This window comes from Bactrocera dorsalis, chromosome 6, assembly GCF_023373825.1.
Source record: "Bactrocera dorsalis isolate Fly_Bdor chromosome 6, ASM2337382v1, whole genome shotgun sequence".
NCBI lineage: Eukaryota > Metazoa > Arthropoda > Insecta > Diptera > Tephritidae > Bactrocera > Bactrocera dorsalis.
The window spans coordinates 17,928,242-17,934,683 of record NC_064308.1 but is presented as its reverse complement, the minus strand read 5'-3'; positions in this window follow the sequence as shown (position 1 = coordinate 17,934,683).

Genomic DNA, 6,442 nt, shown 5'->3' with positions numbered 1-6,442 from the left:
TAAATAGCGACCCATTTCGTAAATTATAGACTTTTTACTGAATATCTGTTGCTTTACGAATGGTATTTGACGTTTCTAATGTCGAAATATAGATAATTCAAATTTTAAACGTTAGATGGCCCACCCTTTATATCCCATACATATTTTCGGCCAAAAGTTAACTATAAATTTAAATTAAATTTTAAAGCGTGGTGACATAGGAATATGAAAAGAATGCCACGTACTAAATTTAGTCGGAATCGGTCGAGCCCATCATCACGTTTTGACACTGGCTCCACTAAAGCCCTCTCATGCCATCTCGGGTGTTAAGTTTGAAGTCTCTGGCGTATTTAGTTATTGATTTATTGGTCATTTAGTAGTTTTTAACAGTGCCGTTTTATGGAGAGTGAGCGGAATATCCTTGGATTTCATCCATTTTCACATGTTGATAGGTATGTTCTTATAATATTTGAGCTAGGAAAATTTGGTTGTTGTAGCTTTAGCGATTTAGGGGATACGTACATTAAACTTATTTTTTGAAGAATCATTTCATTTTCACTTTCATTATGATTACAACAAAGCAAAACTTAGGGCACAACAAAGTAATTACCGCAAGCTTCGAGTAATTTTACATATATTGTAGTCATGAACATATTATTATTTGCTCTTACATACATACATATTTATAGATGCACTGGTTAACATTCCCCATAAGCATGAAGAGGTTATGTTTGTACGTATCTAATTGGAGCAAAACGACCCTACGCTGACGAATTGAGCTTCGCTTAAGCCAATGCGAACGCAAACACGTCCCACACGTGTGAATTTATCCTCCGAAAAATTAGATACTTATGTTTACTGCATAATGCCACGCAAATATATATGGTTAACTTATGGAAATGAAGGCGTCTTCAAGCTAAATTAAAAAAAAAAAAACAAATAAGGAAGGACAAAGTTCCAACCAAAACCATTTTATACTCTTGCAACTTGCAAGAATCAAAGCCAGGGAAATACCTTAAGATGTAAAACGTCAGAGGAAATACAAGCAATTTTATAAATACATATACCAGTACCATATAACTCATACACTGATAGATACATAAAGTTTCTTAGAAAAACGAAAATCACTATAAATATGTAGTAAATGGGTATTGGGGTAGTAACCAATATATATACATATATTGACCGATATATGCAGTATAAAGTCACCTGGAAGTTCAAAAATCTTTATATTAGATATGGGGGCTCTGGGAAATATTTACTCGATTCTACCCATTTTTGACATACAGACATACCGTTATAAGAGAAGGATTATCCCTTAATTTCAGTTGTACATATCACATATTGACCAACATTTTCTATCAAAAGTCAACTATAGATATAGGGGCCTAAATATTCGGTACCTAAGGGCTTGAACAGTTTTTATTGGACTAAACAATTTTTGTTCATCAGGTGGCATACACTAAAGGCATTATTCATTATTCAGTTGTATCCCGTTCTATTAATTGCTTCTTAATTTGTGCACTGGAAATTGAACGAATCAAGTGGAATTTAAAATTGTGGCACTGGGAAGTAGGCGTGGGTGACATAAAAATGTAAGAAGAATGTCGAAATCGGATGGTCGGGTCGCGAGATATGGGATTTCACCAAAAAGTGGGCGGTGCCACGCCCATCGCCCAATTTCTACACCAGCGCCCAGAAGGCTCTTTCATACCAACTTGGTGGAAAAATTTAATGTCCCTGGCGCATTTAGTTTTTGATATATCGCGCTCAGTGTACTCAGTAAATTTGGGTGTTGTAGCTTAAGTGGGTTACGAGTTATGTACATTAAACTTGTTAGAGGGCGGGGTCACTATCACTTTTTCAAACAATTTTGTCCACAGGTGTCTCTTGCTACTCTTGCTTGATCCTCTGTAGGTGATACTTTCAACTGTTAGGTGAACAAAACTTTAATACTCTGTAGCAACTGGTTGCAAGAGTATAAAAAGTATAAAAAATATATATTTTCTTATAATTTTTTTTATGGTTTAAGATTATTTAAAAACTTTATGCCGCTCTGAGGACAGTAAAACCTGTTTGAGCTGGACACCTGCGGTTCAGCACTTTTTGTCCAAATTACGCGAGTGTACATGTTATAAAGAAATGATTTTTTCTCAATTCTATTTACTTTATTTTAAAATCTCATAATAATAATAAAAAGAAATAACATAAAAATAAACACATTTTTAAATATGTATGCGTATATGTATACGTATTTATGTTTTAGAAAAGTATGCATCTATTTCAGTTTGTTTTATTTTTGATAAGTTTATATTTTGTTCCAATTTCGTTTTTAACTTTAAAAACTCCGGCAGCAAAGTTGATTGATGCGCTGATACATAAATTTATTCATGTTTGATAAAGCCTCCTTTGCAATGAGAAGATTATAGTTTTCAGTGCACACATCATCACTTTCACTTAAAAAAGTTCCTTGGGAGATGTGATTTACCTCCTCTACCACGTTCTTAAAAATAGTTGCATGGGAATTTTCCATATTTTCCACAACTATGGACGGTACTAATTAATTTCGAATTTAGTTGTGATTTATCAAATTTTCTTAATTCAAATATTCTGGCGGGGGACATTTTAAAAATCATGGCAAAGAAATCTAGCACGGTGAAAGCAAAGAAAGGGGGAAAGATCCGTTCTAGGAAGAAACCAAAAACTGAACAGCATCCAAAACAGAAATTATTTTAGACAATTCACTTGCATTATTGCATTCATCAATAAGTATTCTCAGAGAAAGCACAATTTTTTATCTATATTTTGTTTTTACATTTTAAGTAATTCATTTATTTATTAAACCACTGCTTAAAGCGATAATTTTTCTATTTTGCTTCTTCATTTGCCCATTGATGGAACTAAGCCATTGCTAATAATTACGGATGCCATCCAAGCCTTTTTATTGTGAGCCCATTGCACAATAAAATTTTTAGTGTTGATTTTATTTCGGTGAAAAGCTCGGGGCTTCGCAGCCTTACCTATAACCAGCGTCATTAACATTTCTCCTGTACTGCTGCAGCAAATCAATACGCTCAGTTTTTCTGAAGGGGAAGGGGGGCAAAAAATTCAATATCTTTGGAATGGTATGAATGAACAAAATTTTGTTTGCAGATTATTAAAGGTTAATATATTCAGCATTGTGTCACATACTTTTCCTTTTTTTTAGCGTGCAGAACACATGAAAAATTAAAAAAAATTTAATATTTAATATTTATTAATATATAATATATATTATTAATATATAAAAAGTCATTAATTATCGTTGGCCAAGTCATTGCCTTTCTAAGTAGTTGGTCACTTAATTCTTCACTTTATGGTATGTAACTGTGGAAGATTTTAATTTATGAAGACCATCTACGCCTTAGTTCTATGCCAGCTTAGATATCATACTAAAATTGGTTTGAAACTGACAGTTGGGAATCTGTTTTATACACCTGAAAGTGTTTTTTTTTTCTTTTACTAGTGCACGTTTGTGGATATCCACTAGAGGTTAAAAAGGCTTGCTACACAAAATTTATGTGGGTTCGTAACCTAGTTTCTGCGGGTTCGACCCTTATTGAAACACGCACCTCGTCTTTTTTAAAATGTTTATTACATATTAGAATTAAATTATTTCAAATTATAAACGGCAGTTGTACTTTTTAATTAGATATGTAAGTAAGTATATTCGAAAAACTGTAGTTGTTCTTTTTAATTAGATAAGTAAGTATATTCAAAAAACTGTAGTTGTTCTTTTTAATTAGATAAATAAGTATATTCTAAAAACTGTAAAACGTACGTAGTATATGTGAAGCGAAAATGAAAGCGAAAACAACCGAACGCTACTAAGCTCAGAACCAAAATGTGACCTGTCAGCGTTGGCTGGTTGGCTATCTAGTTCGAGCCAGCGTCGTTTATTTTGTATTACGTACGGTTGCTATATTTAGTACGGTCGCATTTTGTTCGTACGCGATCTTGTTGACCGTACGGTCGAGTCTACTGATCCCACATTCGGCCGTCCTGATGGTTCATTCGCCCCGAATGAATCATACCATTTTTTCATGTATTCCTGTGATTGTTTTGTGCGGTCCTTCGTGGTCTCCAATTTTCATTACCTCGTACCTGCCATGTTTAAGCGTAGCAGTCACCTTATAATTACCCAAGAATTTAGGTTTCAACTTTAACCCCGGTCCGAATTGAGTTCTCTTAATTGCGACTAGGTCATTTGTTTTATATTGAGTTTCAGGTCTTCCCTTAGAATTATAGTTGTTACAATTTTCTTGTTGCAGTTTTTGAATGTTATTCTGTGCTTCTTTTCTTAAACTATCTCTTTAACTATCAATTTCTTCCACTGTCTCATTTCGTAATAATTCTCTTAATTCTAAATGATCAGTACTGCGCATATCTAACCCCGTCAAAATTGTAAACGGAGTGATTTTTGTACTTCTAGGGGGTGTGTTATTAATAATTTGCTGAACACGTCATACAAACTTATACCACGAGATGGATTTTTTTGTGATAGTTTCGCTAGCATCGGAACTACAATCTTATGGATACGTTCGACTTGTCCATTCCCTTTCGGTACGCCTGTTGCTATAAGCAAGTGCTGAATTCCGTTTGCTTTACAATACTCTGCGAACGCTTCTGACGTCAACGCAGTTCCCCTGTCTGAAATTATTCTCCTCGGGTTACCAAATATAATCGACAATTTTACTAAACACCCAATAACTGCTGCACTATCCGTTGACTTCACCGGAAATAACCAAACAAACTTCGAGAAACTGTCGACAACAACTAATATATGTTTGTATTTTTTGGTGGTTAATTCCATCGGTCCTAGATGGTCAATGTGAAACGTTGCTAAAGATGTGTTTTTTTTCTATTGGTGAAAGAAACCCTTCTTTTTTACCCATTTTGCTTTCATTTATAATACACTCAACCCAATTTTTAACCACTCTCTCTACCTTGGAACGCAAATTTGAAATAAAAAAATTCTTTTTCCAGGCAATCTTGAGTTTTTTTATGCCATAGTGCCCTTTTCTATGATCTAACATAAAAATTTCCTTCCCATCCCTGTTGGTAATACTAGCAATTCTAATACTGGGTCTTTGTACAATAAGTCATATTTCATGAAAAAATCCATATACTCTTTCTTCTCAAGTACTTTGCGGATCGCTTTTACCCACTCGTCACTTAATTGAGCTACTTTTAAATGGTGTCTTATGAGAGTCCTCTATCAGTAAACAAGAAATTCGACTCAAAGCATCTGCGTGCCTCATTTTTGTTCCGGATCGATGCTCGATAGTAAACGAAATGTCTTGAAGAAAAATAGCCCATCTCGAAACCCTTAGAGTAACCTCACTCTTTTTCATCGTTTGAGCGAACGCGTTACAATCTGTTATGATTTTAAAATGTATGCCCAATAGATATATACGCCACTTTTTTAAAGCCTCTATGATAGCTAAAACCTCTAATTCGTATGAATGATATTTTTCTTCCTGTGGAGTTGTCCGACGACTCATGTATTGTTTTGGATGATACTGTTGATCAGTTGAGTCTTTTTGCAATAATACCGCCCCATATCCATACATTCTCGCATATGAATAATCCCAAAAAACGCTGAACCGACTTCACATTATTAGGGATTGGAAAGTTTCACACCGCTCGTATTTTCTCCTCTGAAGTCTCAATAGCTCCTTTTCTACTAGATATCCCAAGAAGAACACTCTTTCCTTTAAAAACTGGCATTTGTCCCAACGTGTTCGTAAATCATATTCCGATGTGCGTTTCAACACAAGCTCAAATTTCTGTATATTAGTCTCCTCATCTTTGGCAGGCACAATAATGTCGTCCATCTACACGATAATAGTACCATTCTGTATTAAATCTCTGAAAACTGAACTAATGAATCGACAACTGCAGGAGAATTCGAAATGCCAAACGGAACGTATAAAAACTCATATTGACCATGGTGGGTAACAAATGATGTAAACATTTTGTGACTCGCGTGAGACTGGCACATGGAAGAATCCATTAGCCAAATCCAAAGTAAAAATCTTTGCGCTCTGTAATCGTTCTAGGACATCGTCAATCAATACCATAGGAAAATTATCCTTAACTCTTTTCTGGTTTATCTTTTGGTAATCACAACACATTCTTTTAGACCCATCTTTCTTTGATACTAATTCTATAGGAGAAGCATACTCTGAAGTGCTCTGCTGTATTATTCCTTCCTGTAACCATTGACTAACTTGATTTTTGATAAAGCACTAATCTACATAAGGTACTCGTCTAGGGGTAGTATACACTGGTGTATCATCTGTCAAAATGATCTTCATAGCGACTGGACTTTCTATTTTCTTTACAGGTGAATACGTATTAATCATGGAAGATAAAATTGTAGCTTGCTCTCTATTCAAATGATTTAAACCATCTACCAGTT